This window comes from Microtus oregoni, unplaced genomic scaffold, assembly GCF_018167655.1.
Source record: "Microtus oregoni isolate MIOR12 unplaced genomic scaffold, Mior012 000046F_ref0000063, whole genome shotgun sequence".
Classification (NCBI taxonomy): Eukaryota; Metazoa; Chordata; class Mammalia; order Rodentia; family Cricetidae; genus Microtus; species Microtus oregoni.
In genome coordinates, this window is record NW_024543220.1 from 5,997,845 (window position 1) to 6,022,429 (window position 24,585).

Here is a 24,585-nt window from a genome sequence, read left to right on the forward strand (position 1 = left end):
AGGGCAGGGAACCCTGACTGCTCTGTGGACTGGAGAGGGAGGGGGAGAGGAGTGGGGGGAGGGGGAGAAGGGTGGGAGGAGGGGAGGGAAATGAGAGGCTGGGAGGAGGTGAAAACTTGTTTTTTGTTTATGTTTTTTTTTCTTTTCTCAATAAAAAAAAAAAAAGTGGCCACTGCCCTCTACCTACTCTCTTGCTTCTGGCTCCACTTCCTGTCTGGGATGGTGATCTGTAAGTTTTTTTTCCCCTTAAATAAATAACCATTCTTTTAATCATAATTCCAAACTGATGTGGGATAGTTTCTAACTTACGCCTTCAATCAACTCCAAATTGCTTTCATTTAGTATATAAATAACATGGTATTCTATTAGGCTGTTAAATATTCCCTGCAAGCATCTTTGGTCTCCTAACCTTTCTTGGAGTTTTGTGGAAGTCAGTCTAGTTGTAGGTTTGAATATAATAATTTCGTAGTAAATGTGTTTTCTTTCCCTTCCCCACCTGGAGGACACCATCGAATTCTTATTTTATAACAACAACAACAACAAAAAAATGCCCTGCAGTCAATTTCAGATTGAATTTTGTTTTCTGTTATATTGTTATTACTATAAATTTTTCATAGAATTTTCAGAGACAATAACATGATATGCAAGAATAAACTTTTAGAATGAAGTCAATTTCTTTATATATTAAAATTCATATATTTTAAGAATCACTTTTTTTTTTTTTGAATTTTCAAGACAGGGTTTCTCCGTAGCTTTTTGGTTCCTGTCCTGGAACTAGCTCTTGTAGACCAGGCTGGCCTCGAACTCACAGAGATCCACCTGCCTCTGCCTCCTGAGTGCTGGGATTAAAAGCGTGCGCCACCACTGCCCGGCTAAATATCACTTCTTGGTGCTAGTAATATAATGATCATGTGTGTGTGTGTGTGTGTGTGTGTGTGTATGTGTGTGTGTGTGTGTGTTCTAATACTATATCAAACTTTAATTTGTTATAAAACTAACAGAAAAATCACATGAATCCCATGAACAAACTAGCATCAAACACACAGACTTTATTGTAAAAGTAAAAATATATACTCATTAAAAATGTGTCAGCTGGTTAAAATGTTAAAAAATAACAATTTTATTACATCTAAATGACCTTGAAGCATGATTAACAAAAACTATGGGTCAGAAATTGGTATTAAACCTGAATATCCAAAAATTAAAATAGCCAGCCACTGACTCTTACCTTGACCTTAGACTTAAAATGGTGATCTTGCCTTTTGAAATCTCAGAATGAGACTATTTCTGAGAGCTGCCTCTCCCATCTTATATTCTTCTCTTCACTGGGATTAATGGTGTGCACCATGGGGATTAAAGGCATGCACCTCCCAATTTCTATGGCAACCAGTGTGGCTACTGGGATTAAAGGTGTGTGTTACCATAACCTAGTTTGTAAGTGGGACTGTCTTAGTCTCAAATCCTCAGAAAGTCTTTATTTTTCAAACACAACTGAAATTCTACTACATGACCTTAACTTAACCATTCTATACACTAGCCAAGAAGAACAAGTGACCCAAATATATATAGAAACATGTGGCTGGATAAGTAAAATAATACATCAGATTTAACACGAAAAGTAGAGTAGCCTGTGAAGTTAGTGTTCTAAATATCAAAGCCAGTCACAAGTTGCTTCAGTGATGTTTTCAGAAAACGTAGCTAGAAATGACAAATTCATAGAGCAAAAAAAAAAAAGATAATAATGACAAAAGTTGGGTTGGAGGATAAGGAGTTTTTTAATAGCAACTGTGCAATTTCCACAAAATAAAAAGTTTCTTGAGACCTTGAGACTGATTTCTCAATGTTGGTAATTGATGTGGCATAACAAAGTATAAACCTAAAGTCATTCACATAAGAAGTTTCATAATTCCTTAAAAAATTCTGAAACTCTATATAGAGCTGAAATTGTTTGGTTTTGCTTAAAATAAGTGTGTAGGTGATAGGTGAAAAAGGGTACATGTTTGCTCTTTATTTTTATGTTATCTTTGAATTGTGCAAATTGTGGCCAATTTGAATATATTAATGATAAACTCAGAGTCAACAATAATGCATTGGTGTCATATTAAAAAAAGAAATCACCCTTTCTCTTGGTGTCATTTAATGAAGAGAGAGCTCATATTTGAATTTTCTACTTTGGCCTCACTCTCTCTTCATTCCTCATAAATAATTCCTGTGCTATTTTTGCTGAACAACACAGAAAATATCACATGGGGAAAGAAAAGGAGATACTTTGCAAAAATCAAACAAAGTTTTCCAAAGGATTGTTTCACTGACTACACAGACCCCACCTGACCCAGATAATAAGCAGTAATACAAACATTGTTGTTTAATAAGCAATAATCACATGTTCTGTTCAACTTTATGGTGCATGTTCATTTTGTAAGGTCATTTTTGTCTTAGTTGCTGATTTCAGAAAGTAATTAAAACACACATGTATACCCTTGGTTTGGCAGCATGGAAGAGTACATAAGATTAGAGCTAAACTTTAGCTCAGGTTGTAAACGTTGATTACATGGGACTTCCAGTGCAAGTGAAGGTGGGTATTACATTATTCTCCTAAAGGCAGGTTAAAGAAATGGTCTGAGTATACACAAGCTTAATAGTCTTAGGTAACCTCAGATTGCATTTTTGACTTTGACTGTAATGTCTAACAATAGTTGTAGCCTTTTAGAAAGTAAGAGATAATTTAATACTAATAAATTTACACAGTGGTTAATTGAACATAATCATATTTATAGAATGGGACTGAAGGCAAACCGCAAGCATAGGGAGTTAATTTAATTCTAAACATAGCCTATAACTGGATTTTTAAAAATTCTTTCATTTACAAAAATGAAAGAACATATAAAATAAGTGAACTTTAAAGCTATAACCAAACTCTAGCATATAGATTAATGGGGAATGGTTTGAAACTTAAGGCCATCACAGTGAAGGGAATGAGTAGCAAAAGAGAGAGAAAGAAGAAAGACAATTGTGTGCTTTGCAAAATGTAATTGACAAATAAGCCTGCATTGATATCTAGACCATAAGTAACTATGTTTCTGTTTCATTAAAAAGTATATTCTCCCAATTTTACTTTGCAGTCATTCTTCCCAGTGTCCCAAATAAAATGGCATGGGCTAATGTTTCCAAGAAAACAAATGATATTTGTAGTTTTAGAACTACAAAGCAACCTTTATATTTTATTTGTTTTTGTCATTGTGATAGCTCTTATTCACAATTAGGTTTGTATGGAAATGCTGCATATTTATTTGCATTGACCAAATCAAGGTACCTCTGAATAGTCTACCCACTGGATAAGCTGGTGAGTATGTTGTAGTATAGCTATGCTACCTGGCACTAGTTGTTCCATAAACATTAGTCAGGTTCTGATGTCCCACCAAAAGAGAAGAGATGAGTAGTCTAAGTGCATTCATGACCAAAATCTGAACACTCATAAGGCCACACAGTATGGTTTCATTTGCAAAATGGCCTGAAATGGGCAACCATACATTATAGAGCTACCTATCAGATTGGTTGTCTTGAAAGCTTAAAATTAAACCCTAAAGGTTCAAGAGGAATATTAACAGATTTTATATAAAGATTAGATAAAGTATGTTCTTCTCAGTTATCGTGGACTGTAAAGCAAATAAGTCATACTATATAATTTATAGATGTTTAAACAAGAAACCACCTAAAATAAATAGCCATTAAATTAAAGGGAGCCCTCATTTGCTTCCAGTTGGCTCCACTCAGGAAAGAATCTGGATTAGAGTCTGTACCAGATGAGAAGTGGGAATAGTCTACATTCTTTCCTTCATTTTTTTTTAAATTTATTTATTTATTTATTAAAAATTTCCACCTCCTCCTCTCCTCCCATTTCCCTCCCATTCCTCCCACTCTCTTTCCCCCTCACTCTCCAGTCCTAAGAGCAGTCAGGGGTTTCCTGCCCTGTAGGAAGTCCAAGGTCCTCCCCTCTCCATCAAGGTCTAGAAAGGTGTGCATCCAAACAGACTAGGTTCCAATAAAGCCAGTACATGCAATAGGATCAAAACCCAGTGACATTGTCCTTGGCTCCTTGGTCAGCACTCATTGTCAGCCACATTCAGAGAGCCCAGTTTGATAACATGCTCCATCAGTCCCAGTCCAGCTGTCCTTGGTGAGCTCCCCTTAGGTCAGTCCCATTGTCTCAGTGGGTAGACACACCCCTCGTGGTCCTGACTCTCTTGCTCATGTTCTCTGTCCTTCTGCTCCTCATTTGGACCTTGAGAACTCAGTCCAGTGCTCCAATGTGGGTCTATGTCTCTATCTCCATCCATCGCCAGATGAAGGTTCTATGGTGATATGCAAGATATTCATCAGTGTGGCTATAGGATAAGGCCAGTACAGGCACCCTTTCCTCTGCTGCCCATAGAACTAGCTAGGGAAATCCCCTTGGCCACCTGGTAACCCCTCTAGAGCCAAGACTCTAGCCGAACCTAAAATAGCTCCCTTGGTTAGAATAACATCTTCCCCTCTCCCATATCCACCCTTCCTCTATCTCAATTATCCCATTCCCCCAAGCTCTCCCCAGTCCTCCCCTTCTACCTTCTCTCTCCCCATCTCCCCTTCCCCCCAATCCACCCTCACCCCCCTGTTCCCAAATTTTGCCCGATGATCTTGTCAACTTCCAATATTCAGAAGGATAAATATATGCTTTTCTTTGGGTTCACCTTCTTATTTAGCTTCTCTAGAATCATGAACTATAGGCTCAATGTCCTTTGTTTATGGCTAGAATCTGCTTATGAGTGAGTACATACCATATTCATCTTTTTGGGTCTGGGTTACCTCAATCAAGATAGTGGTTGCACAAATTTGCATTCCCACCAACAATGGATGAGCGTTTCCCTTAGTCCACAACCTCTTCAGCATAGGCTATCATTGGTGTTTTTGATTTTAGCCATTCTGACCGGTGTAAGATAGTATCTAAAAGTTGTTTTGATTTGCATTTCCCTGATCACTAAGGAGGTTGAGCATGACCTTAAGAGTCTTTTGGCCATTTGAACTTCTTCTGTTAAGGATTCTCTGTTCAGTTCAGTATCCTATTTTTTAGTTGGATTAATTAGAGGTTTAGTGTCTAGTTTCTTGAGTTCTTTATGTATTTTGGAGATCAGACCTTTGTCTGATGCAGGATTGGTGAAGATCTTCTCCCATTCAGTCGGTTGCCTTTTTGTCTTAATGACAGTATCTTTTTATTACAGAAGCTTTTCAGTTTCAGGAGGTTACATTTATTCATTGTTGCTCTTATTGTCTGTGCTACTGGGGTTATATGTAAGAATTTGTTGCAGACTACTTCCAACTTTCTCTTCTATTCAATCAGGTTCAGCATAGTCAGACTGATAATGTGGTCTTTAATCCATTTGGACTTGAGTTTTGTGCATGGTGGTAGATATGGATCTATTTTCATTCTTCTACATGTTGAAATCCAGTTATTTCAGCACCATTTGTTAAAGATGCTTTCTTTATTCCATTGTATAATTTTAGCTCCTTTTTAGAAAATCAGGAATTCATAGGTTTGTGGGTTTAATGTCCAGGTTTTCTATTCAATTTCATTGGTCAACATCTCTGTTTTTATGCCAATACCAGGCTGTTTTCATTACTGTAGCTCTGTAATAGAGTTTAAAGTCAGGCATGGTAATGCCTCCAGAAGATCCTTTATTGTGTAAGATTGTTTTGGCTATCCTGGGTTTTATGTTTTTCCATATAAAGTGGATTATTATTTTCTCAAGGTCTGTGAAGAATTTTGTTGGGATTTTGATGGGGATTACATTGAATCTACAGATTGCTTTTGGTAGAATTGCCATTTTTACTATGTTGATCCTTTCCATTCAAAAGCAAGGGAGATCCTTCCATTTTCTGGTATCCTCTTTAATTTCTTCAAAGACTTAAAATTCTTGTCAAATAGATCTTTCACTTCTTTGGTTAGAGTTCCCACAAGATATTTTATGTTATTTGTGGCTATCGTGAAAGGTGATGCTTCTCTGATTTCCCACTCTGCTTTTTGATCTTTTGTGTATAGGAGGGCAACTGATTTTTTGAAGTTGATCTTGTAGCTTGCCACATTACTAAAGGTGTTTATCAGCTGTAAGAGTTCTTTGGTAGAGTTTTTGGGTTTGCTTATGTGCACTATCATATCATCTGCAAATAACAAAAGTTTAACTTCTTCCTTTCCAAAGAATCCCCTTGATCTCCTTATATTGTCTGAATGTTATTGCTAGAACAGAAAATACTAGAAGGAAAACCACAAACCAAAGAAGCCAACAACACCCATAATAACATAAGCATCTAGCGACCCTCCACTAGTACAACTTAAAGAAGGGAAACACACAAACACTACTACCAGGAAAAATAAACAGAGTTAGCAACCACTGGTCATTAATATCACTTAATATCAATGGACTCAATTCACCTATAAAAAGGCACAGGTCAAGAGAATGGATATGAAAACAGAATCCAACATTCAGCTGTTTACAAGAAACACACCTCATATTCAAAGACAGACACTACCTCAGAGTAAAGGGTTGGGAAAAGGCTTTCCAATCAAATGGTCCAAAGAAACAAGCAGGAGTGGCTATATTAATATCTAACAAAATTGACTTCAAACTAAAATCAATCAGAACAGATAGAGAAGGACACTTTATTCTCATAAAAGGAACAATTAATTCATCAGGAGGAAGTCTCAATCCTGAATATCTATGCCCCTAATATAAAAGCACTCACATATGTAAAAGAAACATTACTGGAACTCAAAGCATACATCAAACCACACACTCTAATAGTAAGAGATTTCAACACTCCTCTCTCACCAGTGGACAAGTCAACCAGACAGAATCTTAGGTGAGAAATAAGAGAACAAATGTAATGAACCAAATGGACTTAATAGACATCTATAGAACATTCCACCCAAACAGAAAAGAATATACCTTCTTTTCAGCATCTCATGTAACTTTCTCAAATATTGATCACATAATTGGTAACAAAGCAAACATCCATAGATACAAAGAAATTATAGTAACCACTTGTGTGCGATCAGATTACCATGGAATAAAGTTAGAATTCAACAACAGAAAGCCTACAAACTCATGGAAACTAAACAGTCAACTTCTGAACCACACCTAGTACAAGGAAGAAATTAAGAAAGAAATTAAAGTCTTCCTTGAATTTAATGAAAATAAAGACACAGCATACTCAAACCTATGGTACACTATGAAAGCAGTGCTAAGAGGAAAGTCCATAGCACTAAGTGCCCACATAAAGAAAAAAGAGAAAGCACACATTAGAGACTTAACAGCACAGCTGAAAGTTCTAGAAAAAAAAAAAAAGCAAACTCACCCAGGAGGAATAGAAGACTGGAAATAATCAAACTGAAGGCTGAAATCTACAAAATAGAAACACAGAAAACAGTCCAAAGAATCAATGAAACCAAAAGCTGGTTCTTGGAGAAAATCAACAAGATTGACAAACCCCTATCTAAACTAATCAAACAGCAGAGAGAGAACATGAAAATTATTAAGGTCAGAAATGAAAAGGGGGACGTAACCACAGACACAGAGGAAATTCAGAGAATCATTATATTTTACTACAAAAGCCTGTATGCCACAAAACTGGAAAATGTAAAATAAATGGACATTTTTTTTAGATAAGTACCATATGCAAAAGTTAAATGAAGACCAGGTGAACAATTTTTTTTTAAAACAGATTTTCATTTGCTTATAAGTACAAATTTTATCTCAGTTGCATATAGCATCCTCTTTGATTTAAATAGCCACGTGGTTACATATATAACATTAGGGGGATCTTAATTCTGTCAAATACAGCACATGGCATTTTCTCTCTCCCTTTTTTTAAACATGGGAGCATGTATGATCAATGCATGCTTTCACCATTTCTGTCCTTACTATTTCTCATTTCATGCCACAGAGATTACCATGGTGTTAAAAACATGTAATTTTTCATTCATCCCTCACAATGGTATTTATTGAATGCTCATATATTAGAGTTTAAAATGCAAATAGAAACTGGAAGACAATAAAATACTAATCTATGAAAGTGTGCACTGTCTTAGAACTTCAATTTAATTAAAATGTATATTATCTACAATAGAAATAAATACATTTTTCATTTTATTAATATATTAAAAACATAAACTGAAAGACAAATAAGAAATTAAAATTAAATAATTTATAATTTTTTAATATACAAACATTTTGAAAATTTTAAAAATGAAATTACATTGTGTTTACAATCATTTTTAATTTAAATATTATAATTTACATCAATATTTACTACATTTACCAAGGTAATTTATATAGTAATCATTAATGCAAGGTTTCTATATGTGAATTAAAATTGGTCTCGACAATATATACTGCTTAATTTATTCAGTGTTTTCACTAGCAAATTATTTATAGAATTTATGAATATAAATTGGATGTATTAAACAATAACAATCATATAGGAATATATTAAAGTATTTAGAGGTTCTTAAAGTTATTGCAAAATATTTCTTCCTAAATTTTCAACTCTCTGATTTTATCATGTAGCTTTCTTTATTATAAAAGACAATACATAGAATTTCAGTACTTGAGAAAGAACTCTAAATTTATCTAATATAGATAAATTCCTACAATGTTCATAAAGCCATGATCATTCTATTTGCAATTCAGTTTTAAAATTTGTATATAGAATAACATTGTCACAACTTTTCTTCTAGAGCTCTGTATTTCCCAGTCTACACATGAAATTCAGGCTTCCCAGAAAATATTTATGAAGGATAAAGAGGCTACTGTATTGAAAGTCATTGTTTTTTGTTCTTATCTTTTATTCTCACAGTGACACTGCTTTTTTATCTTTACAAGCACAGTAGCAGACACTGAAGAGGAGATACCCATGTACAAAATTCACTCGGTACATAAGGAAGAGCTTAGTTTGAGCTGTTTGTGCTGGGAATGTCTTTACTGTGAAGCACATATGAAAAATGTAAACACAGAAACTAAGGACAGTTAAGAGACCACCAACAAGGCAATGTGGTGCGCACAGAAAGTAGTTTTATTGGAAAAAACAGAACAGGAGCTGTGCTATAGACTAGGAGCTTTATAACCATCTACTTGGTTGATATCATGTTTTATATAGATGTACTATGTAGATAATACTAGTAGAAATTGAATATAATGTTTGAATGTTTGAAATGTTACACTGTAATGTCTGAGGACTCCTTTTTCTAATTCAAACTAAATCTTTAAACATGGCACATTTTACGGTAGATTGTACAAGGTTCCTTTTGTGTGTGTTAGTCTTCATTGTTGGTAATATTCAAGCATGCAGGCTTGAGTGTAAGGTTGTATACTCTAGCAAAAATGTTGTCTACTATTAATCATTTTTTTATTATCTAGGCTACCATTATACTATCTCAGAACTGCTGGCTATTAATTATCTCCCTAAATATTACTTCAGAGCACTCTCAGCACATCACAATATGAAAGACACCATCACCAGAACACCTGCTAAGTAAAATGTTTAATAAGTCAAATACAGATGATTATGATATATCAGGGGACAGATATAAAATAAAGATGGTTTTGTTAGCCAGTTACATTTGACCCATGTTTTATTACATCATTGTGAGGTGATATAGACAATCACTGAGTTAGACAGCAAAATAAATGTTGCAAAAAAATGGACCCACATATATGCTTTCATTCTAAATTTTTTCTTATAACACAAATATATATTGTACTATTTCAAGAGTTTTTTTAAGCTTACCAAATAAAAATTTATTAGATTGTATCTACTTGTAGCCTGGGGACTAAGGTTCAGAACAAGAGGAAGAGAATATTGTCAAGAAAGATAAATGGAGCTATGAAATAGCTCCTTAATTCCAAAGAAAATGAATCATTATTCATAATAAATTTATCTGGAAAATATTAACATAGCAGTTTGCATCAAGAACCTGGTCTGTCTTATTTCAACAGAAAACTTTGTTTTCCTCTGGGGCATATTTTATCACTTAAATTATAAAAAAATGTGATGAACACAATATTGGAAATAATAGAAGCTGAAATTTATCTTAAATGAGATTAGACGAGGCCATTGTTCCAAAGGGAGATGTCTTCTTTAAGCAGCTGTTGGGAAATGAATTTATCTCTCTAATATCTATCCTATAGAAAATTTGAGGTATCTTTGAAGATTAATTGGTTTGTCAAAATTTTCAATTACATTTTTCATAAAGATGTCATCTTTCTGGTAAGTGAAGCCCCATATCTGAAGCAGCCCACTCACTAATGAACACCAAGCTTCCTGGATCTCTGCAAGATGCACAATAAGCCCCATATTCTTCATGGTTAAGCTATGACTTGTTGAGGGGCGAGAGAAACCAAGGCCTCATTATTTCATGTACACAGGGATAAAGATCTACAGACACTTCGTTTAAAAACATGTTTGTGTTATATGCCACTTAACCCTTATCAATGTGAAAACAAATGATCATAGTAATGAGATTGAGGTTATTTTACATAAAGGATTTAAACTTGGCTGAAAATATTATACAGAAAGAGAGAATCTATGATTTTCTTAATTAGTCACTATGTTAATATGATAGTTTGAGTGTTTAGATCATTGTTTCCTTTGAGAACATACCAGAAAACTTCATATGTTTAGGAGCATCTCAAAAAAAAATAGTTGAATTGGGATTTTGATAGGGATTGCATTGATTCTGTAGAGACACAAACTCTTTCCTAATTCTAAGTCAAAATTAATTAAGCATATGTGCATATACATGTTTATATATGTATCAAGAGCCACCAAAACAACTTTAAAAAAATAAATTCTTCTAACTCCGAATTTATTAACATGTTAACACTGTTCCAAGAACACTGGTAGGAAATAAAAAAAAAAACTCTATCTTTGTTTTCCATACCAATGTAACTATTAATCTTTAAGACCTAGAAACTTAATGTAAGTATAAACACACTACAATCTTTTAAGAAACCACGTTACCTATTTCCAAAGTGACTGCATGTTTGCACTCCCACTAGCAGTTACATTACTAATTTAGCTACAGGGCATCTCCTTTACTTTGCCTACTTTCTTCCCGCATTCAGTTTAGTTTTCCCTGCCTAACTTTATTCTTCCCTGATAAGGTAGCTTCTTTATTAACCAATGGTAATAAAACATACTCATAGCACACAGAGGGGAATCCCACATCAGAGGATCTTATGACATTTGCAAGCAAATTGATGAAATTAAAAAAAAATGATGAAATAAAAAAATAACATTCTCATGAGTGAGGTAACCCTGACCCAGAAAGACAAAAGGGGTATGTACTCAGGCATTGGAGGTTATTAGGAGTAACCAAAATACAATTCATAGTCACAGAAAGGGTAGATAAGAAGAAAGGCCCAAGGATGAATACTTTTTTTTTTTTTCCTGAGAAGGGAAAGTAGAAAAAATCTGGGTAAACTGGGGACAGGGATTGGGGGAATGGAGGGATGGGAACTGGAAAAAACAGGTTGGGCAGGCTGGGTATGGGAGGACAGTTGGAGGCAGGATGAAGGGGGAAGAGTAACAAAAGAGACTTCTTGATGGAGAGAGCATTTCAGAGTTAGGGAGAAACCTAGTGCCAGCGAAATCCCAGAAACCCACATGGATGACCACAAATAAGACTTCTAGCAATTGTGGAGAGAGCACCTAAACTAGCCATCTACTGTAAGCAGTTGGTTATTTTCCTAACTGCCATAAGAGATACTCTATTCAGTAACTGATGAAAGCAGAGACAGAGACCCAGAGATAAGCATTGTGCTGAGTTCTGAAAGTCTTGCAGAAGAAAGGTAGGAGCGATTATACCAGCCAGGAGGTTATGATGTGGGAACCCACAGAGACAGCTGATCTGAGCCTGCATGGTCAGCGAGCCTGCATGGAACTGACCTAGGACCTTTGCATGGGTGTGACAACCCTGTAGCTTTGTCTCTCACTAAGGCTTCTAACAGAGAGAGTAGGACTGCTCCCTGTTGCTTAGCTGGCTTTTGTAAGTCTGTTCCCCATACTGGATTACCTGGCCCCACCTCAGAAGGGAGCTTGGTCCTGTCTCAACTTGATGTGCAACCCCATGGGAGGCTTGCCCCTTCATGAAAGGAGATGGAGTATGTGTGAATAGAGAGGGTGATAGATGAGAAAGGGAAGGTGAGAAGAGGAAAGGAGGGAGGTGAAACTGTTTGGCATGTAAAAGAAATGAAAAAAATAATGTTATATAAATAAAAAAAAAACACTGCAATCAGTAACTGGTCTAGAAGAAGAGACTGCCTTAGAATCTGAGTGGTTGTTTCTCAGGTTGCATGTACTGGTATCACATGGCATAAGGCACATAAAGCCACAGTGTGCAGGTAGTCTGTTCAGAATTAGGATTGCTGTAAAACCAAATAATACCAAAAACAATCACTACTAAAACTGCATTGAATCTATTACTATTTTTAAAAAGAATTTTTTGATTGCTGCATAATCAGAAACATTGCTATTATAAACATTTTACAACCTCTATATTCCTCTACAGGCCCCACACGGGGTCTGTCATGCTGTTTTAAGAATCTGTTTTAGACATAATCAGCAAGTCAGTATTCAGTCTCAGGCCACAGGTACAGGTTAAACATTATTCTTGTAATTCATTTTTTTTGTGAAATGACTTAGTAAGATTTATTCTTTAGCTTTGGAATCATAAATTAAGAGGAAGGGAATAATTTATGTAAGCTGACAAATCATTAAGATTCAAACCAAGGGTTGATGCAACCCTTATTTATATTTCCATTCCCTGTAGTCTTTGCTAAGATACACTTAAGACTTTACTGGAACAGACACAGGCAACTCGAAGTAGAGCCTGCCTCTTATTCACTATCAACTATTTGCAATGTTTCAGTATTATTATTTTGGCCTGAAAGCCTCATTTCTACTGACATAATTGTAAGATGGATTCTAAGCAGTTACTTGGTGACAATGCTCTGTCTCTGAAAGGAAATCAGTGTCTGTTATTGAGACACATGGGCTCTGAAGAGGAAATACCAAACCTTTTGGGCAATAAAGTTTTCCTGACAAAAAGAAGATAGATAAACAGCTACAGCACATCATATTGTTTCATACTTTTTTCACTTATGTCTTTGTATTTATTTGCAATATAGATAAACAAAACTTTTATCAATAGACTAAGAGTTGGAGTTTCTTCATGCTGTCATTTTTAAAGGGGTGTTAGACCCTTTTTTCTTACATGATGAATGGAGATAACATCTTCACATCACACATTACTCTCTGTATGTTCACATGACTCATGGCGTGCATGTGGAAGTCAAAGGAAGATTTCTGGAAATATGATCAATCATTTCTTCTACTGTTTGTGTATTGGTCACAGAATTTGACTTGACAGGCTTGGTTCCACAATTACCCACTAAGCCATCTTTTTCACCCCCAGATCCCATTTTCTCAACACCGCAAAGCTATAGTAACAATGGAGTTACAGCATCTACACCTATTGGCACTGTGCCTACACAGTTTTTTTTTTCCCCACCCCATCAGTCATCTGTAGTTGGAAAAAATGTTCATATAATCTTACCACTTTTGGCTGATCTATTGACAATTGACAGATTCTGGGAGACAGCAAGCCATATTACTCAACTGAATACCTACTGATGAGCCCAGTAGGCTTTAAAAGATAATTCACAGTGGTCACTGATGGCCCTAGTTAAGCTCTGTGGAACAAAAAAACAAAACAGAGTTTGAAAGTGGGAGAGAGAGATTTATAGGAAAGAAGAGGTATTGGCATGGTAGGAGAGAGATAATAAAGGGCATTGGGGAGTAACCAAAATACACTATGTACATGTAAGAAATTGTTAGGTAACAAAATTTGTTGACAAAGTTACTAAATAAAAAGTGACTTTTATTTGTATTGTCACTAGTCAAGTGATATTAGAACTATTCTGTTTGTATATGATGAATGGAAATAATGACTTCAAATCCAAACACAAGTAGTTTCTAGTGTTTGTGCTACAAAAATGATAGATATTACACTCACAGGATGTCTTTAAAATCTGTGGGATAGAGTATCTTTGTCAGCTTTAAGAATACTCTTTGTTCAGTGTGTAATGCATATAATCTACCCAATTGGAAGCAATATTAAAAAGAAACCAGTTAAATATTTAAGGCTTCTCATAAAGTAAAATAACAAATAGATAAATTATGCCATCTATTATTAAGTACACAAATATTTGCAATGACTTTGCTTACACAGTAGAACAATATATTTTCTTGACTATGTTTAACCTTAGTCAGTAAAATAAAATCCATTCATAACCTTAGGATATTTTTCAGATGTAAGTAAAATTTACTCAGTTATCATATATTTTATTTAGAGAAGACTATAATATTAAAAATATGAAAACTAAATTCAAACACAGGAAATAGCTTCCTTTCCTGAAGATATTTTTCTAGAAACACCATATCTCTTGACTAAAGTGTATTTTGACAAAAAAAATGCTGGTTTTGGTCAGATTTAAATATTAAAATTAAATCAAAAACTTCCAAATACTAAGTGTAGGCCAAATATATTTAACAATTTGTCTCTTTTATGAATAAATATGTGTTGAAAAGAGAAAATGCTATTTTAAAAATATAAACTAGATATTCTCTTAAGTAAAAACAAAATAAAAATAAATTAATTTTCCAGTTCATGAAATGACTTAATGATACAACAAATCAACAAGACACTGTTGTTAAAGACAGTGGATACCTGGTGGGAAAGGACAGAAGACTTTCAATACACGAAACACGACAGATGTGTATAGAACTGACTACTTTGAAAAGAGGCTTAAGCTCTACAAAGTGAGAGGGCAGCAGACAATTTTCAGACATGCTTCTGAGCCAATGCAATGAATTCCTTGATGCACATGAGCAAGACAGACAGAATTTCCAGAGTAAGTCATTGGATTTTGAGGTCTTAAGAGGTAGTTTCCTCAAGATGGGAACTGTAGAGATGAGCAAATAACAATAATAATAAATGGATCTGAAAAGATATAACAACCAGAGATCAGTGGTTTAAAATGTGGCACCTAAGAGTGGTTAGGATACACACAGAAACAATGGCCATCATCACAGTAGGAATGGATGGTCATAGACTGCCAGAATATTTTAGAATTTATACAATAATCCATTACATCCTAATTAGGCATGGACTAACTTCAGGCTGCCCATTGATGGTGTCATCCTCAAACGCTCTCAAAGGAAAATGCAATAGATAGATTTTTCCCTCCGAACTGACTGGAATAAAGCTCAAGAATAGTTAAATGTTTATAGAAGCTTCATCTTTGAAGAGAGTGAAGTACACAATGGCTACCAGTGTAAATAAGTGACAAGATACTCAAATCAAGGAGAAATTAAAGTGGGTTTATCTTTCATCAAGAATGTAAAAGTAAGCATGATCACATAAGTTCAACAACTCAATTAGTAATGCATGAAATATATTAAAGTTCTAAAATAAGTGCTTAGAGATGGAAATAAAAGATATAGCACAAAATTTTTCAGAATGATAGTGTTATTATCCATTATATACTAAAGAAGAAATTATTAGTTAACTAAAAGCCTAACAACATGTTTTCTGAATTTCAACATCCAACAAATGAGAAATTTTAAGATTTTGAATGATAAAGTCTGATGAAAATGCAACGAAATATCTAAATCCTCTGAAAGAGGAGAAGATGTGGACATATATTTAAATGAAAGCTATATAATGCCTAAATTTGATGAAATGTATAATTCATGGATCTGTGACTATCAGTAACACTTAAGAAAGACAAAACGAATGAGCAACCTGTATCACTATACATGTAAATTACTGGAAAACAGTGACTAAGAGGCAGAAAGTTTGGTGTGGTCACACATACCTTTAGCTCAGCAACCTGGAGGCTGAGGCAGGAAAATTTGTTTCAGTTAGATGCCATCCCTGGATCACATAGTGCAAAACAACAACGAAGGCAATCAAAAAAGAACCGGAGAGCAGCAGTGATTCTCCAAGTAAACTAAAGCAAAAAATGAGCATTATGTAAAAACATTATAGACAAGATGCAGCAATTCTTATAGGAAATAATGCAAGAATCATAAAGCAGTTTTGCTATAGGTATGAAGAAGAAGAAGGTGTCACTTCAGAGCACTGAGCCTAGCAAAACTAACTACAAAATTAGACCAAATGATACTTTATGTACATACAAGCTTAAAGGTATCATGACTACCAGGTTTACACTGAAATAAATATCAAATAACCTCAGGCACCAGGAAAATGCACCTAGAGAGACAAATGAATCTGAAATAAAAAACTAAGTGACATAAAACTGTTATCTACACAGGAAAGAATATAGATTTGTTTCTCGCAATCTAAATATAATTTAAACACAATTTAATTTTAATATCAGCTGAAACATGAATAAGTTAATATTATATGAGCAATATAATAATAAAAATAAAGTGGGAAACATTTCCAAATAAAATATATTATCATGCTGCATGAAATGAAAGGGATAAATTACAGGATCCAATTAAAAAGTTTCAATGCTCTAAATGAATTGTAATGCAGTTGGAAACCACACTGAGATAATTAATGATATATAACATAATCTACAAAGCACTCCTAAAGATGGTATCAGAGATGATGAAATTGAGTTGACTGAGCTTGTGTGGGGCTTGAGAAGGTTTTCTTTAACTTCTGTAAGTTCATGTGCATAGTTCCTCTGATGTGTCTAGATGACACTGTTTCCTTGTAGTCAACCATTGCCTCTGTATCTTAGAAAAATTCTGCTTCATCATCCAGCAAGATCACTGAAACTTGAGAGGAGTGAATATGTTAGAGATGTCCCATTTATGGCTGAGTATTCTGTACTTTCTATTTTCAACATCTTTAGCATTTGTGGGTCTCTGTACTAATTTACATTTACTAATTTTAAAGTAAAAGAGAATAAAGTTTTGGATAAGTAGAGAACATCAGTGGATTTCTGGAAGAGTTAGGGAAGGGGAGATGAAAGTAATCAAAATTCAACATAAAATTTTCAAAGAATTATTGAAAAATGAGGGAAATGAAAATTGAATGGAATACATTAAAATTAATTCATAAAAATTCAGTATTATGTAGGGAAAAGGACACAAAGTTTAGATGAAAGATGGATAAAATGAATAATAATAAAAGATAGAATTCTAACTAGATAAATTTTGGTAATAATAAGTGGTTAAAAAGCATGACTAGAAGAGAGAGATGGCTGGGATTCAGGGAAAAGCATGAATATATATATATATATATATATATATATATATATGTGTGTGTGTGTGTGTATGTATATACATATATATATATATATATATATATGAACTGTCTCATGTGAAACATATATCCAAGATATAAACCTGTAAATGAGGAGTAAATGGAATATGCTTAACACTAATCAAAACTCTGAAGATGACCTATTAACACAAGATCAAATGTACTTCAGAGCAAAAATACAGCCAATTGTGAGGTACTTATAAAAGAATCAACTACTATAGCATATATAACAATTTAAATGCTTTGGTGCTTGATTACTTTGAAAAGACAAAATAGTTGATGTCACTGCAAATAAACATATTGGAATAATCAGAATTAAGGCAAGAAATTTTAGTAATTCCCATTGGTAACAGAAAGGAAAAGTTAAGCATGAACACACAGAAGATTTTTTTAACATGACAATCATCCAGTTTTGACATGCAAAGAAAACTATAAATACATTTATCACAATTTGAATTTATTCAAGTCCACACAATGATTTACAGTTTTGTATTCATAGCAATGAGTATGCATACTTAAATAATTAAGATAACAAATATGCATATTATATACAATCCAGATTATGTAATCGCAGATATTTCTCTTGACTGAGAAATCAATAGTTGGAACACTGTATGAAAACCTTTTCATGTCCGGAAAAGAAAGAAATCATTCTAATTAACCTTCATGTCAAAGTTGGAAGAAAAGAAGGAACTGATCTGCATTTAAGCTGAAACAAAAATTTTAAAATGCATAGTTTGTAAATAATTATGAATTAGTGTTAAATTTTACTTAATATCACAAAGTTCTTTCCCAAGAAAGAAAGATCTTAAAATCTTACTTGTGGGTACTTCCTCTTATAAATAAAAATGAAGAAGCAAGATGCACATTAATTTCATCAGGAAGAAAACCATTGGAAGGAGAAGATAAATATTTGCATCCATATTTAATTAGGAAAGAAAATAGAATACATAAAACAGTTGAATTCTAGCTGAATTCTTCAGAAACTGTGCAGATACTACAATTTTGTGGTGAAACATAGAACTTAGATAAATAAAGGTTTGTAAGACAATACTATTCTTTCTGTTTGTCCCCCTCCATCCAAATGAACTTAATTTTGAAGCCCTATAGCCTAGTACCTCATCATGTAATCTTACTTGGAAGTACTCATTACAGAGATAATCAACTTAAGACTGTGAATTCTGAAGTCAGTGTAACAGAAGTCCTTAGAAAAGTGAAAAATTAGACGCAAGCCTGCCTGCAGAGATGGTGCCTCAACTTGGACAATTGGAGGGATGCATGTTGAAGTGAAGGGTGTGGAAGGTGGCCAGAGAACCGCCAGGAACAAAGAGATGCTCTAAAGATTCTCTCTGCAGTATGTATATTGAGACCTTAAACTGAAGGCTTTCAGTACTGATGAAGAAATAAACGTTCTTTCTAGTCCCCAAATTCATGCTGCTTCATTAATGTAGTGGTAGCAAACTAATACAGACACAAACACTCACAAACAGAAACAGAATAATCGTGTTTCCTAAAAACAATGTGAAAGGTACAGATATTGAACCTGACTTAATCATTCATAATATATACACATATTAAAATATAGCATGATATTCCAATAATTTATACATCTTTAATCTTCTATGATCAATTTAAGTAAATTTATTTTTATAAATATAAACTGGTTTCTAAAATATTCTTAAATTATATATTCAGGTGGAAATTGTAGTAAATTTTAACAAATATGTAGATTGAAAAATCTAGCAAATCTGGAAAATAATTTTCATAGCATGGAAGAGGAGAGCATTCCTGATGTTGCATTCTGTACAACAAATGTTCTTTTGATAGCAAAGCTGAACTAGTTATCATACCAACCCAAAGAAAGCAAGGGAAGAAAATTTCAAGACAGTAAGCAACAGACTGGGTTTATTCATAAAATACCTGAAGAGGTTTTAACCACAACTTTAGCAAGTCAATCATGTCAAAGCATAAAGAGGCTCATACATGGAAACTAATTGGTAAGCATACCTAATTTACAAGTTTAGCCTATGTGCTGTAGGCACTGATCGCAGTAGATCACTAAGTCTACACAAGAGTAGAATTCACACCATAAAAGCCACTACAGCAAGTACAGTCTCACATTACAAAAATGTAGGAGCTATTTAAAAACAAATCAGCCTTTCAACTACAAGAATTCATGGTTAGATATGAGCAATGGTGGAATTATAAGAACTCAACAGCTGGTTATAGATGGTAAGAATGGAATGTGAGTCACCATTGAAAGAAGACTCGTCAGGAAGACAGAAACAGAGAGAAAATAAGGAAGCAAAAATAGAAAGAAACAGAAAGGTGAGGGAGAGAAAGATAGCAGGTCCAACTAAAGACTCAATGAGTAGAGAAGTCTGTAGAGAAATGGAACAACCGAAAGCAGTCCTAGCACTGAGAAGAATGAAGTAGGTTTCCCAAACACTAAACGACCCTGTATTTGGACAAAAGTCCGTAGAGACAAAAAAGTCAGAGAAGAATAAAAAAGAACAAAACTGAGTTTATCTTGATATTAATCAAAGGAAATACAGTCGTGCATGGTCTCTCTGTGGTACTTGGATGCTGTTATTCCTAGGTGACCCCTGGTGTGGGTGTGGCTAGCCATCTTGTGCCTGTGCTATCCTTTCTTATGGAAACCAGAAAGAAAGGAGCCTTTCTTTATATGAACCACTCTAGTCAATTGCTGAGACCTGATTGTTATTTCATGGGAACTTGCATGTTTCTGATACCGATTTTTTTTTTCTCCCTCTGGTTAGTGAAATTCTTCTGTACCGATCTCAGACTATAGTTCAAGACATTTGCTTGGTTATTTTGTGTCGGCAGTGCAGGGAGACCTTTGCCTAGGCAAAAGCTAAGCAATGGACTCAATGGCAAGCTGATCCATTGGAAGACTCTTCTGATTTTCCTCTCCCTCCCCACTGAGCCTTCAAACAGCTGCAATACAACTTTGTTTATCTGTGTCACATATCTTTCTCCATACTTTTACATACAGGCATCCTACCACAATCTTTTTGAAATTGTTATGCTCTTATTCTATTCCTGTCTTCAGAACAGAATTTATTTTGATTTTTAGAATCATCCATCACCAATTCATACACAAGTAATTTCTATTCCATTATATTAAACTAAGTTGTTTCTGTGTGTTTTTAAAATTATATTTTTTCAACATTTTCCTCAACTGAGTATTGACTAATCACAAACATTTATGGAACTTTTAAAGGAAGGAATATGAATACAGTGTATTTCTTATGTCCAAAGGATTCATATATCAATTACAAACAATATAGGTGTATTAAAAGAATAGAAGAAAATTAACACTAATATATAAATAAATAATTTAAGTAATAAATGGAGGGTAAATTAATAATAACTTTTGTTACATTACCTATAGAACAAATAATATGCAATTAAATTTAGCTGATTTTTATTGCTTTAAAATGTCTTAATAGAAACAGATTTACATCACTTTTTCACCTGCGTTTCTTCCCTTCATAATCTTCCATGCCCCCTCCACTCTCAAATTGATAGGCAAGATTCATAATGTAAATGGAGGAATTATTCCAGTCTAAAAGGGGGCTGTGGTAGATTTATTTTCTAAGTTACATGACCTCACTAGACCCAGGAAGTTAGCTAAATTTTCAATGTCAGGTGTGTTTTCCCTCCTGCTGACTTGGTCCTAAGTCCAATTTGACAGCTCTTGGTTACCATCAACATGAGAGTTCCACTTATTGTGCTTTTATGAGTATCTTGCCATACTACTCATTGCCATGGTTCATAAGTGTTACACTGTGTAGGACTGTTGAATAGCTTCTCCCAACCCTTGGCATTTTTTAGAGTGCTTTCTAAAACTATACATGTAAAACCACAGGAACCATGGATATTAGAACTCAGGTATGATCCAGTTTGAGTCTTCTTAATTCCGTGTCCTAAATTTGAGGTTGTTTCAGCAAATAGAGGCCCACCCTCATTCACTGAGAAAAAACAAAGAGCTACGCCAATAGTCTATATTTTTGGGGAGTCACTTGGACTATCACTGACCAATCATTCAACAGGATGTTTCTCTTGTCTGATAATAGGTGCTTTATTAGTCTATGATTATTAAGAACATTGTCAATACAGGAGGCTTTACTTTTTTAGATACACATATAATGTATAATTATAGGCAAGCTTAGAGTAATACAATTTCTTGAGGCTTTATCAATCAGCCTTGGAGTTATGACTGTCTTATGCCCCCTTGGCATTCTACATTGACCCACTGCTTCTGCTTAATTGGAATTACCTCATTTTTCTCTTTACTACTTCTTATCATCTATGTCCTGCTAGTCCCCTCTGAAATCACCCAACTCCTTTCCATAATACCTTACACTTTCCTGGTTTTTGTGGTTACCTCACGTTGTTTCCTTGATGCACATTAGTGTTTTTCCTGCATGTAAGTACACTATATGGCTGTCTAGTGCTCACAGAGGTCAGAAGAGGGTGCCTGATCCCCTGAAGTTAGAGTTATGAATGATTGTACATTACTAGCCCATACTGGAGACCAAACCCAGGTCTTTAGCAAAAGTAGCAAGTCCTCTTAACTGTTGAACCATCTCTTGAAAAAACTCTCCTATATACATTTATTTATCTATACTGGCTCAGAAAGAGCTCTCCTGTGTGCATTGTATTTATTTATAGTGAGTGAGGTTCACAGGGGAAAGCAGAATATGATTTCATTTATTTTCAAAAACATTTTCATGTGTATATTTAAGTTTACAGCATGATGTCACAAGGTATAAGCAGACACTAAAATGATTACTATGGTGTATAAAAGACTGGAGAATAATGTCCCCCAGGTCTACCCACATTGTGGCAAAGTAAAGTCATGCTTTATAGAACAGAATATTATCTGTTTGTGTATATATGATGCTGCTTCTTTATCAATTTGTCACCTGAAAAATTTAGATTAGCTCTCTTTGAAGACTATATTATTCAAAACATTATAAAGAATTTCCTTTAATCAAAAACCATGTAGCCTAAGGTAGTGATTAATACTAAATTAACATATTCAAAACCAGCATAAGAATTAAATAATATTTGAGTCAATTACAATGTATTTTGAAGGTATAAGTTCTTATTGCACTAATTATAAGGAATCTCCGACATAACTAATGAATATGAGATAATGGGTAATATTTGGTTTTTTGTATACCTAAATTTAAGCAATGGGAAAGATCTAGTTTATTTTAGTATTATATCTACAGAGAAAAGTAAATGTTGAACAGCATAATAAAAGGCTTTGTCCCCTGGTAATGTGTATAAGAAGAGGATATAATTTATGTCATCAAAGCCATTTGAAATATACTTTTTCTTAGTATTGTGAGCAGCTAATTTTCAAGGCCTCCAACAGATGAATAAGATGCTTTGGATTAGAGGTATATGTATAAGAAAGGGAAGTATGAATTAAACTGGGAAGGCAGCATTAGCCAGGGTGAAATTAACATTGAACAAAGTTAAACTAGATATAGTGTTCTTTAAGATGCAAATAAAATAAAATTTTCTATAAAAATTAATTGTGGGGGGTAAGTTGATAGGGTTAATATTATTAATGAGCATATTAAACATCCTAAATATAAAAATATGCAATTAATATGTTTCTTGCTTCACATTAGTCTGACTTATTTTGCTTTTTACATTTTCTTGTTTAATGTGGGAGAGTCATATGTGAGTGCAAACATGCACATGCCATGGTGTGGGCTTAGAGAATCACAGACACTCTCTGGAAAATGGGAGTTGGTTCGTTGCTTCCACATGGCTTTCACGCATGGAATTTATATTGTCAGGCTGAGCAGTGGGTGTGTTTACCTGTACCACATTGACCCAAATTGAATTACTGGAAAATGCTAATAAAATTATTTCAATGATCTTTATAATTATATCTTCATTAAGCTGAACATAAAACTTAGAAATGCTCCAAACTCATAGGGAATGATTACATTTTAAAATTAACAAATATCATGTAATTCAAAATCACTAGAGAAGATGTAGAATTCAGTTATTATTATATATGAAGTAAATAATAAAGTAATATAACTATTCATGATTTCAGTGGGAGTAATAGTCTTAATTTTACAGTTGAAGATTAGGCAACAAATTAAGAAATCTTCAGTTGTAAAATATTGTTTATTCTACTTTGACTGCCAAAAATATTTAGTTTCTCTAATAATTAGCAAGAAATATTATCAAATAAGCAACAATCCTCTAGGCAATAGATAGAGAAAATTCTTGTGTTAATTTTTACGTTATTTAAAATAATTAATGTAAACAACACATTACACTGTTAATAGAGTCTAGAAAAAATACTTTTAAAACAAGTAAAATTTATTTAATCTAAAAAGAAGCCAGAATATGTAACTAATTTAAATATGACTCACACTGTTAAAAATGTACATAAATATCAAAATAACAATTTAAAGAAAATTGAAATCATAGTATTACTTTTAGACAAAAAAAAGAAGTTAGAAAAAGAAGTGTTATAAAACATGGGGAAGGCATAGAATAATATTAAAAGAGTCTTCTTAACAAGAGATGAAATTTCTACTTTTATGCATCTAGTACGAAGAAATTATAATAAGAAAAAAATAATCAAAACTAAAGATGTGAATTCATCTATCGTAATACACTATTGTAAATGTATATTTTATGATGTATATTTTGTATTTTAAAACAATATTTAAGTGAGAATTTATCTTAGTTACTTTTATATTGTTCTGAGGATGATACCATGACCAAAGTAACTTAGAAAATATTTATTGGGTCTTCTGGTCCTAGATGGTTAGAATCTAAGATGATCATATCAGGAAGGATGGTAGCAGGTAGTCAGGTATTGTCCTGAAGCAGTAGCTGAGACTCCATGTTGAGACAACAACCATGAGGCAGTGGGGCTTAGGGTGAAATGTGTGCAAATAACCACTTTTGAAGCATAAATCACTTTCTCCAGTGACATAGTCACTCTACCAGGCCATAGCTTATAATCCTCCCAAAATCATTTTCACAGCCTATGAACCAAAATTCAAATATGATGCCTATGGAGATCATTTTTATTTAATCCATCACAGTGTCCAGGGCATAACTTTCCTGAAAGTACATCCAGTCTGTATAACCATGAAAGAATGTCTTTCCAATTAAGA